We start from the raw sequence: 12,122 nt of genomic DNA, 5'->3' as shown, positions 1-12,122 counted from the left end.
AAGTGTTAGGATAGAATTAGATTAAGTGTTGTAAGGTGGCATGATTTTGAGCCACATTACAACTACCACTCCGGAAAGAAGACCCTTTAATAGTATAAACATCGAGACAGGAAACCATTAACGATACTGACATCGGCTAGGGATCTTAATTTGTTGCAGAATATCTGCACGTTGGGCGATAATGAAGCGGACGGAGACGGGAGGCTGCCAGGAGAACGGGAAAGACATATGCGAGGCAGGCAGGCCTGAGAGCTGTAGACAACATCGAACGTAAGCTCCTGGAAACCCGAGGCGGGTGGATCGCGGCTTAGAGGGAGCCACGTGGCCGAGGACAAGGAGAAGACACAGGGGCTCGCTCACAAAACGCGTGGCGCTGTGTAGGTGATTTTCCGAACGGCCGGAGCAGAAGCTTCTGGAAGAGTCTGGAAACTTCTAGAAGCTTTGGTCGATTGCAAAACTGAGATTGGTCGGCGATCGGAAGCGAACGCCTTCCAGAAACATGATTGGCCACTCACATTAAAGGCGGAAAGGAGAACGAATAGGAGCTGCGAAAAAGCGTTGCGACTGTGAAAGACCTGTTCCTCGGGTGTCGAGGAGAGAGGTTGGTCTTGGCAACGTGTGCGACCTCGTTACTGGGACAGAGTACTTGTAGCGAGAGCCTGAGGATCGTTTGGTGTTCCACGGCTGCCGTGGGGTTGCCTACGGAAGCTTTTGGTGAGGTAGAATTTATGTTATCTCGCTGAGGCGACAACCTTTGCAGCGATAAGCGTTAGATCACTGTAGTGGTCATCCATCCGCAACGGCGGTAAGGGAAGTAAAGTAAATTGACGATCACGTGTCTTTTTCGTTCTATGCTGAAGCTTCACGTTGCTAGTCGTGAGTGTCATTCTAAATGTAATTGCAACTGCCATAGCTGATGTCAGTATTCCGCGCTTGGATTAACAACCGCGAATATATCACAGGACAGACTATTACCAAATGTGAATAGGCAGAACTAAAATGTTGCTCGTACTGTATAGGGTAAATTGCAGAAGAGTGAAGAATTTAACACTACTGACAGTGTCATTTCATAGTTAGTACTTTCCTTTGTCATTTTAATATCTCCTTATTTGTGTATTTCATGTTTGCAACCACCTGGTGGAGGCAGTATTTGTAGGTCAGCACATCTCTACATTCTACCATATACTGAGGATATTGTTAGAAACCAACCAGATTTGCATACGACTAGTTGATGTCACATGTAGAGCAAAGGATAAGCTTACCATTCTGGTGAGCGTATAAGTGTCAGGGAAAATAATTAGCGTTATAAAATCCGTTGTCACTAATACGTTTGGCTCGCAGGGTAACCCATCAGCAGAAAAGAGCAAAACAGAAGCCGTAGCAAAATGGTTCAAATGGCTCTGAGCACTATGGCACCTAACATCGGAGGTCATCAGTCCCCTAGAACTTAGAACTACTTAAACCTAACTTACCTAAGGACAGCACACACATCCATGCCCGAGGCAGGATTCGAACCTGCGACCGTAGCGGTCGCGCGGTTCCAGACTGAAGCGCTTAGACGCGCTCGACCACTCCGGCCGGCAGAAGCGGTAGCATACAGTGTTCTTGTCGTCGTACTGTTTTGTTCTCCTAGTTTGTTGTTTGCGTAATTAGTGAAGTATACCCTGGCAGAGAGGTTGCGAATTTCTGCAGCCTGGACCAGACGTGGAGGGAAGTGCATGAGCCGATGATTTTTGGGTCTTGCAGAGTGCAACTGCCGACAGTAATTTTCTTCTAGATACTTAGGTGGTTGCACAGAAAGCTATCAATAAGGCTGATTGTATTGCAGATATTTTGGGTACTGAAATGGTACAGACGCATTTAGTATTTCCGATGGACGTAGATTCTGCACCATCTGCGACGGCACTGCCTCCTCCAAACGTCGGAGGGGAAGAATGACCAAACGAATTCTAATGTTAATGGTCGGGCCGACGAGGATTGTGCCAGCGGATCAGGAGATTGACAAAACTGACAACACTTGCAGTGTAATGCGTGATGCAGGCGAAGGCTGCTGTGTAGTCCTAGGGCTAGATTTTCTCATCAAGCATCATCCCGAAACTAACTTTCGAAGACTTGCGATGGAACACAGGGGGATAATGTTAATGCTGGGGAAAGCTGTCACCAGTGAAATACCGTCGCAATGTTCGTTTGTCATGATAAGACAAATGCAGGCAAAAACGCTAATGCTTAATTTGCATGATATTGTGCCGCAAGGCACTGGGAAGTTGCTTTAGGTGACCGAAGGTGTTGCTAACTTAATACGATTCTGGACTTCGCCTGTGGGTAGGGAATCGTCGTTGAGTACGCAGAGCTCAGTGAGTGAGAGCAATTCTCCTGTTAATACTCACACTGAGACGTTATCTGAATTCCGTCCTTGTGGGTGGGAGTTCGCGTTTCTTGTCTGTAGAATACAGAGAGAAAAATATAGTTTTAGATTATACTAGACAGAGGACTGCCTTCTGCCATCCTAGTGTTTAATCAGTTTTTTTATTTTGTGGCTGGAGATCTTACATCGTCACACGCACGGCACAGCGGACACACCAGGAACCGTGGTGTTGGCCGTCGAATGGCGCTAGCTGCGCAGCATTTGTGCACCGCCGCCGTCAGTGTCAGCCAGTTTGCCGTGGCATACGGAGCTCCATCGCAGTCTCTAACACTGGTAGCATGCCGCGACAGACGTGTACGACAACCATCACTCCGACGCACCGGACGCAGTACATTCGATGATATTGCTAATTGCATCCGCTTATTAGGGCTGTAAAGCTGAACAGCTGTGTTCACGTGAGTTTCATTTCCACTGAGGTTGCACATCAAAGTAGATCATCTTCGAAAGCAGTGTCTTCTAGTGTTTGGGACGTAGATGATGTCAGTCATCTCACGTTATTTATATTAGATCGCGTAGCCATAAATAGGTGCAGATTTGGCCCAGTTGATCAATAATATTAGTCAGAAAATTCATTTGTATCTTTTTATGTCCGTTGCACATTGACATATACACATTTGTAATAAATAAAGGGGTTTTAATCTACAATAAATGTGTAAACAGGGACATTAATATTTACTAGTTACTAGTTTCCTTAATCATTCTTTTACTTCTATGTTGTGATCTATACGTTAAAGAGCAAGAAGGAGGAAATAATATCAACGTTAAGAGATCCTAAGATCTACTTCAGGGGGTAGTCAGACAGGGCCAAATCTTTACTTTTGCGTTCAGTATTTTCCATTGCGCACATTCATTTTTACACCCGCCTGGAGTAGCATCTAGGAAACCACACAAATACCTTCAGGAAATACTTCGTAACACTTAAATTTATATACGATGTTAGCAAATCCCTCTTTTTCATTAATAGTTTTTTTTTGGTATAGAAAGTCTTCATTTTGTAGTCTCTCTACTTCGGCCATCATCAGTTATTTTGCTGCCCAATAGTGCTTCTAGTGTCTCATTTCGTAATCTGGTTCTCTTAACACTACCTGGTTTAACCCTCGCATTACCAAGGGGGAGGGAAGGGGTACTTTATTCCTACGTTTCCAGAACACTGTAATCTAGTCATGTTCATTATATTTTAAAATTTTGAAAAAAATATGTATTTATGATTTTTTATGATTTTTTTCTAGCCGGCCGGTGTGGCCATGCGGTTCTAGGCGCTTCAGTTTGGAACCGCGTAACCGCTAGGGTCGCAGGTTCGAATCCTGCCTCAGGCATGGATGTGTGTGATGTCCGTAGGTTAGTTAGGTTTAAGTAGTTCCAATTTCTAGGGGACTGATGACCACAGATGTTAAGTCCCATAGTGTTCAGAGCCATTTGAACCAACCATTTCATTTCTTCTACCAGATTGCGTAACTGTTTTAAATTTTTCAGTAAAACTTAACGCAAAAATTTAGGTCTTGTCAGAGGATGTAAATTTTCAGAACAGGTGTCATTGTCATATTTTCAGGTTTAGGGCATAAATATATCTTTAAAAAGCATGATGTGCGTAAAAGACAGCGAAAATTAATGAAATCTATATATATATATATATATATATATATATATATATATATACACTCCTGGAAATTGAAATAAGAACACCGTGAATTCATTGTCCCAGCAAAGGGGAAACTTTATTGACACATTCCTGGGGTCAGATACATCACATGATCACACTGACAGAACCACAGGCACATAGAAACAGGCAACAGAGCATGCACAATGTCGGCACTAGTACAGTGTATATCCACCTTTCGCAACAATGCAGGCTGCTATTCTCCCATGGAGACGATCGTAGAGATGCTGGATGTAGTCCTGTGAAACGGCTTGCCATGCCATTTCCACCTGGCGCCTCAGTTGGACCAGCGTGCTGGACGTGCAGACCGCGTGAGACGACGCTTCATCCAGTCCCAAACATGCTCAATGGGGGACATATCCGGAGATGTTGATGGGCAGGGTAGTTGACTTACACCTTCTAGAGCACGTTGGGATACATGCGGACGTGCATTGTCCTGTTGGAACAGCAAGTTCCCTTGCCGGTCTAGGAATGGTATAACGATGGGTTCGATGACGGTTTGGATGTACCGTGCACTATTCAGTGTCCCCTCGACGATCACCAGTGGTGTACGGCCAGTGTAGGAGATCGCTCCCCACACCATGATGCCGGGTGTTGGCCCTGTGTGCCTCGGTCGTATGCAGTCCTGATTGTGGCGCTCACCTGCACGGCGCCAAACACGCATACGACCATCATTGGCACCAAGGCAGAAGCGACTCTCATCGCTGAAGACGACACGTCTCCATTCGTCCCTCCATTCACGCCTGTCGCGACACCACTGGAGGCGGGCTGCACGATGTTGGGGCGTGAGCGGAAGACGGCCTAACGGTGTGCGGAACCGTAGCCCAGCTTCATGGAGACGGTTGCGAATGGTCCTCGCCGATACCCCAGGAGCAACAGTGTCCCTAATTTGCTGGGAAGTGGCGGTGCGGTCCCCCACGGCACTGCGTAGGATCCTACGGTCTTGGCGTGCATCCGTGCGTCGCTGCGGTCCGGTCCCAGGTCGACGGGCACGTGCACCTTCCGCCGACCACTGGCGACAACATCGATGTACTGTGGAGACCTCACGCCCCACGTGTTGAACAATTCGGCGGTACGTCCACCCGGCCTCCCGCATGACCACTATACGCCCTCGCTCAAAGTCCGTCAACTGCACATACGGTTCACGTCGACGCTGTCGCGGCATGCTACCAGTGTTAAAGACTGCGATGGAGCTCCGTATGCCACGGCAAACTGGCTGACACTGACGGCGGCGGTGCACAAATGCTGCGAAGCTAGCGCCATTCGACGGCCAACACCACGGTTCCTGGTGTGTCCGCTGTGCCGTGCGTGTGATCATTGCTTGTACAGCCCTCTCGCAGTGTCCGGAGCAAGTATGGTGGGTCTGACACACCGGTGTCAATGTGTTCTTTTTTCCATTTCCAGGAGTGTATATATATGTATTGGTCATTCACTACGCCCCCATTTTGTAGTACACGTTATTGGAAACACGTTGGTACTGCTAGGTTTAATTCAAATACGTTCCATTACCTTTCATTTAGTTCCATTTAGGGTTATCTTATAATCCATTTTCAGGGCACTATCTATTCCATTCAACTGTTATTCCGATTTCTTTGCTGTCTCTGACAGAACTGGAGTGTCACTAGTAAACTTCAAAACGTTTATTGTTTCTCCCTCATATTTAATTCTGCTCACAAATTTATAATTGTATTCTTTACTGCTTGTTCAGTGTAGATGTTGAGTAACATCGAGTGTAGGCTACCCGAATGTGTAACTCCCATCTTCAAATTGCACAACTAGAAATCCAGCGGATGGAGTAGCAGAATTTATGTGCTTCAGCATGATTTGTTTTTTTTTTTTTTTCCTTTTGGGGCGGGGAGGGGTGGGGGTGAATCTGAAATACATGTCCAGCCTCATTATACATCTCTTCATTTTACCTGAGGACAGCAAAATTCATATATCAGCGCAAATATGGCAAAAATTCAAACTTTCTTTTCGGACAGCATGGATTCCCAAGAATTCACGTATTACCAGTTGTGGCGGAACATGTAGGAATGAGCGTCTCACCTATTTCAGTGCATTAAATGTTATTTTTGTAAGTTCCAGATGAGCAGAGTACATTGAGATACCTATTTCTAAATCGAAAAGTAAGCCAGATCATATCGAACCCACAAGCGAGAACAAAGAGAAAAGACGGTTGGAGATGCAGTAAAGGGAAATGTCGTTAGAGTGTATTGTGGGATTGGAGAAGTATGAGGACGGAAAAGGATTGTATCCTTTTCATGACTTTACGCCTCTTATTTTCAGATATCACTTTTAAATGACGAATGGTGGCCAGAGGAAAGTTGCTACCTCACAATATATCTGGACAAATAGCTTTTCATCTAAGTATAATTTGAGGCGTTTATGTAAACGTCCGATTTCTGAAGCTACTCTGTCCAGGGGGGTTTGACTCGAATGCTTTAACATTGACATTGTCCATGTCAACAGATGGTGCAGTGTAGGTGATCCCTCTAGTTGTAATTCTTTGGACGCCTCTTTGAAGAGCTACAAAAACCCTCATGTTTTGAAAGCTTTAAAATAAACGATTGCGTATAAGAATAACAGCAATAGAATAGCATAAATACAGTGAAAAGTTCTTTCATCAGCGTGATATCAGTTCCTTCATTTCGGGCTATTCTTCCCTTCTCAGAGAGTTTTTAGCACAAAGACATTCTAACATTGTTAGCTGCTTATTCCAGCGAGTATCCTTACACTGGCTCAGTGATCTATCAAGAGCGTTAAGAAGACCACTTTTGTTTACGTTATTGATGCGTTCTTTCGCCACAGTCAAAAGGCCATCAACTTATGGACAATTGACGCATATATACTCCGCATCATAATTATTTCGTAGCCTTGTATTGATCATAACGCAGGAACATTTCTGTCGTGAATAATCGCGCAGTGCAACGACGATGTTGGTATCTTGATCAGTAGTGTGCTGCATGTTTTTCAAAGCAGAGTCGTGGATACCAAGAGACATAAATCGTCTAAGCAATTCTCTTAGAATGTTACCGCCCGATTTGATTCATCTGTAAACTGAGTTGCAAACAAAATGCGAGATCTGAGAGTCCAGTCAACGAAACAGGAGACAGTACATATCAGCTAATGGTTTCTTCTCGCACTGGACGTCCACATGTCCGTAGTTGCTGAGTATTCACATTCTGTTATATGAGGAATTACCTCTGGCATAATTATATGTCGTAAGCTTTTAACACTTCCTTCCATGCACCGCGACACATTTGTGGGGTGAGACATAATGGCCTTTGCCGTGTCGATTAATGTCTGAACAAGTTCCATAAGACCTTCACCTCTTATAGTTCTATGCGACCTAACATTTCATGCACACATAGCCACGCATTTACCGACACTTACCTCCTGAGCAGGTTTAGCAAGTCGTCCCTCTTCCACATAAGACACTTGTTCATTAGACGCGCATGAATGGTGAGAAATGTGCGAAGTGCCACTTGACCCTTCAGCATGAGAGTAAATTTCACAGCACAGCGAACTGCAAACAAAATGAACGCTTTTCCTAACGCCACCCAAAATAGCCTTTAACACGGTCCAAACTGAACTTTTAAGATATGCTTCAAGCTGTGTGGTTCTCCACTCATCACTGATTAATTTTACTTTTAGTACCCTTTTTCTTGACATGCGCTCCTTCCTCTCCTGACCACGGTTAGTTTCCAACCTCATTTTGTGCGTTACGACAAAAATGAAGAAATCCCACCATCCCACTAAACACTGCTCTACTCACCGCTCGCAGCCGTAGCTCACAGCAGCGGTCAGTGCTACAAACAGCACGTATGCCGCAGCGCGCCAGCGCTTGCTCGAGGCACTGATGCAGTGACGTCACAGCCTCGCTCAGTGCGGAGCAGTGAGGCCGTGGCCCGTGGGCTGCGTCTCCATACGTGACTCTGCTGTGCCCGTGGCATACAAGTTGTTTCGCAACAGCACTGCTCAGCCCTTTGGGTGACGTCAGGGACTCGCTCGGCCCGAGACTGCTATAGCCCAGTGTCGCCACATGACTCTGCACCGTGCGGCCCGTCGGACCTCGATGCGGCTGCCGCAACAGAACCGGCAGCGCGAGGCAAGGCTCATACGTGTGTCATGGCTAAGGTCCAGGAAGGTCCGAACCTCGATGCCGACCTCTGCTACAAAGTGCACAACCAGAGTTCGAGCTCAGCCGGTCGTCACCGACAGATTGACAACATACAAGCCAACTGCGATGTCACTCCAGTAGTTGCTGCATAAATTCCCAAGGGCAGATACGTCCCTGTACTTTCTTAACCTCTTATCCTCAGAACAATTATTCCTCTGAAATTTTAAGTTACTCTATCTTGTAAAAATATCTCCTGTGCCAATGAAAATGATTTGTTTATTTACAACATGTCAAATTGTGTATTGTTTTTTCTTGTATACACCAATCTTGTAATTTTGTTATACAGATGACTTAAATGACTACTCATGTAACAGCCATTATCGTAGTAAAATATATCGTAGGAAAATGTAAGACACAAAAAAAATATCTTTCTTTATGTTTATGAAATATCTGTGTACCAGTAAGACCACAAATGTTAATAAGTACATGTAATAGTTTCTACGATAATGAAGAACAGAGAAGCCTTCACATTTTTTTCTCCCATCAGCTTCCAGTTTCGTATCGTCCTTTGTTCTTCAGCTTTCGCTATGAACGCTTCTATCTTGTTAGCTCTTAAGAACAATTAACATACGAGGGGCGTTTGAAAAGTCCCTGCAAGGGTCCAACATTGTTCTACTTTGTTGATCCCTTCCAAATAATAGGAATTGTCCAACGCTGCAAAATAGCTAATAGTTGCTGCAGTCACCTCCTCGTTTGAATAAAATATTTGTTCCGCCAGCCATTTCTTCGAATTGGGGAACAAATAGTAGTCTGAGGGAACCAAGTCTGGAGAATAGTGGGGTATGGGAAACGAGCTGGAATCATATTCCCATTAATTTTGCCACCATAACTGCTTAGGTTTGTCCTGGTGCATTGTCATGATGGGAAAGGACGGTCCTATAACAATGAATGATATTCACCTGTAATAGTTTTACCCTTTTCCAAATAGTCGATGAGGATTATCCCTTGCGAATCCCAAAAGACAGTCGCCATAACCTTTCCGGCCGTAGGAATCGTCTTCGCCTTTTTTGGTGCAAATTCTCCCTTGGTAACCAATTGTTTAGATTGTTGGTTGGTCTCACGAGCATAGTAAGGTATCCATGTTTCATCCACAGCGACGAAACGACGCTCAAAGTTCTGCGGATTCTTCTGAACAGCTGCAACCATCCTTGCAACATTTCGCAAAATTCCGTTTCTGGTCAAGCGGGAGCAATCGCGTAACGCATCTTGCGAATAGCTTTCTCATGTCCAAATGATCATGCAAAATATTATGTAACCGTTCCTTCGAGGTGCCCGCTACACTAGCAATCCAGCGCACCTTAAATCTTCTGTCATCCATCACCTTATCATGAATTTTATCAATGGTTTCTCGAGTCGTAACCTCCACAGGTTATCCAGAACTTTCAGCATCAAATGGCTCTGAGCACTATGCGACTTAACATCTGAGGCCATCAGTCCCCTAGAACTTAGAACTACTTAAACGTAACTAACCTAAGGACATAACATACTTCCATGCCCGAAGCAGGATTCGAACCTGCGACTGTAGTGGTCGCGCGGTTACAGACTGTAGCGCCTAGAACCAATCGGCCACTCCGGCCGGCTCGTTCAGCATATGGCCTTATGGCCACTCCTAAAATTTTGAAATCGCTTATAAACTGTTCTAATCGAAGGCGCAGAGTCACCGTAATGTTTATCAAGCTTCTGTTTAGTCTCCTGAGGAGTTTTGCCTATCATAAAGTAAAGATTGATCAGCACACGAGATTCTTTTTCGTCCATTTTTTGACAATCACTCTACTTCCTTGACTGACACGAATGCATAACACATAACACAAAGACCAATATGACTGAAACTTGCTGTGTGTTCTTTCCAAAGATGCTACTAACTTAACATGGCCTCGTTAGGCGCCAGGTGTGGCATCTCTCGGTCTTTGCACAGACTTTTCAAATGACCCTGGTATTCACGTATATTTAAATTAATACCTTTCAGATGCATTAATTTAAAAAACTAAACATATTTCTTTGTATTAATGTCTTTGTCAGCTTTGTATACAGCTATTCGTGAAAGAAATGCAAAACTGCTGACGTGGAGCCCGTCCTCCGTTGGTGTGATCCAAATACTGATTAGCAATTTATCAGATCTTTTATGGTGCACCAAAGAACCTACAGTCTTTCGGAAACGAAGTTCGATACTCAACTAACTATACCGCATAATGCGATTGGCCGATCACGTTATGCACTTCCCTTATGAAAATAACCTTGGAAGCCACATCTGTAACTTTGCGTTTCTCTCGAACACCAACCTGCAGTAATAGGAAATCACAACAGGAATTAACAGGATATGCCCCATGAAACTAAGTTGTGCCATAAATTTCTTGTTTTCCCCAGTTCGACTCAGTATCTTCTTATCAGTTATTCGACTTGCAGTGCCCCCACTATTTTTCGGCGCTACTGGGTAAAATTGTGATGTTGCCATGGCTGTTGCAAAAGATCTTGGGAATGGGCCAGCTGAGCACCGACGTAACACCATTACGTCAGATGCTGCAATGCCAGTGGTAGATTCCCACATTGTGCTCCAGGAAAATAGCTGGCACCGCCATAACGACGACACAGCAGAAATTCGTTGGTAGCCCGTAACTACACATCCAATCAGCAAACTTCTTATCGTCTACATGTTTGCAATCTGTGATTTGCAAAGCAATTGCGCTCTATCCCAAAATAAATTACCATTATTTTCAGTTAAAGGTGCCGCAGTCTGGTAGCTACTATTTAAGAGGAGAGGCGTTGCCGCTCCACGAGGTGAGATGAGTCTATCAGCACCCATCACGAGATTTGGCCTCCACTAACTGTGGGCCCCTGCTGCTGGTTTTAAGATCAGTGCTGTGAACTTGGCATCTTCCAGCCTGTCGGCCAACTACCAGGTGCAATTTGCCTTCGGCCATAGAAGGAAGTCATTTGAGACCATGGCCACCTGTTGTGTCAGTTGCTTAACACTCACTGTCTTCAGCACACACTGTGGAGGACGTTCCACCACGGAATGTTCCAGGTTGTTCTTCAGTAAAATGTATGACTTATAGTGAACTTTTTATGAGCCGATCATTATGCCAACAACAATTCACCTCCTCAACTCCGACCTCCACGTGTAGAGGCAATCCATCGTGGACCTCCACATTATGATGTCATAAGTTTGTGTCACGTCTAAATTTCAGTGACAGGGGAACCTTGTCAGCCACCCTACCTGGAGACAATGACTCTCGACTACCTCAGGGTGGCAGTTTCGTCGACACACAGCATCAGTATGCAGTGGGTGAGTACACTGCCTGTTCTATATTTCCTCCTTTGCGAGTATCACTTCGAGTCGGTGCACCTGTCAGCAGCTTTTTAAATCTGTTTTCATGTGTGACATGTGTCAAATTAACTCTGACTGTATTCTGAGTATTTTCTCTATCATCAATGAGTGTAGCTCATTGTCTGGAAGTGTATAAGGTGTTAACCATGCGTAGCTATGGAACGCAGGGGGATAATGTTCAAGCTCGGGAAAGCTGTCCCCAGTGGAATACTGTCGCAGATTTCGTTTATCATGATAGGACAAATGTGGACAAAATCACTAAACCTTAATTTTCATGGTATATTCGCACAAGGCACTGGGAAGTTGCTTTAGGTGACCGAAGGTGTTGCTAACTTATACGATTCTGGACTTCACCTCCAGGTAGGGAATCGTCGTTGAGTACGCAGCGTTCAGTGATTGAGAGCACTTCTCCTGTCTATAGTCACCTTGAAACGTTACCTGAATTCCGTCCTAGCGGCTGGGAGTTCGCGTTTCTTGTCTGTAGAATACAGAGAGGAGAAGATAGTAATAGATTATACTAGTCGGGGGACCGCCT

Source organism: Schistocerca americana, unplaced genomic scaffold (assembly GCF_021461395.2).
Source record: "Schistocerca americana isolate TAMUIC-IGC-003095 unplaced genomic scaffold, iqSchAmer2.1 HiC_scaffold_15, whole genome shotgun sequence".
Lineage (NCBI taxonomy): Eukaryota > Metazoa > Arthropoda > Insecta > Orthoptera > Acrididae > Schistocerca > Schistocerca americana.
The sequence above is the reverse complement of the archived record's forward strand: the minus strand, read 5'-3'. Positions refer to the sequence as shown.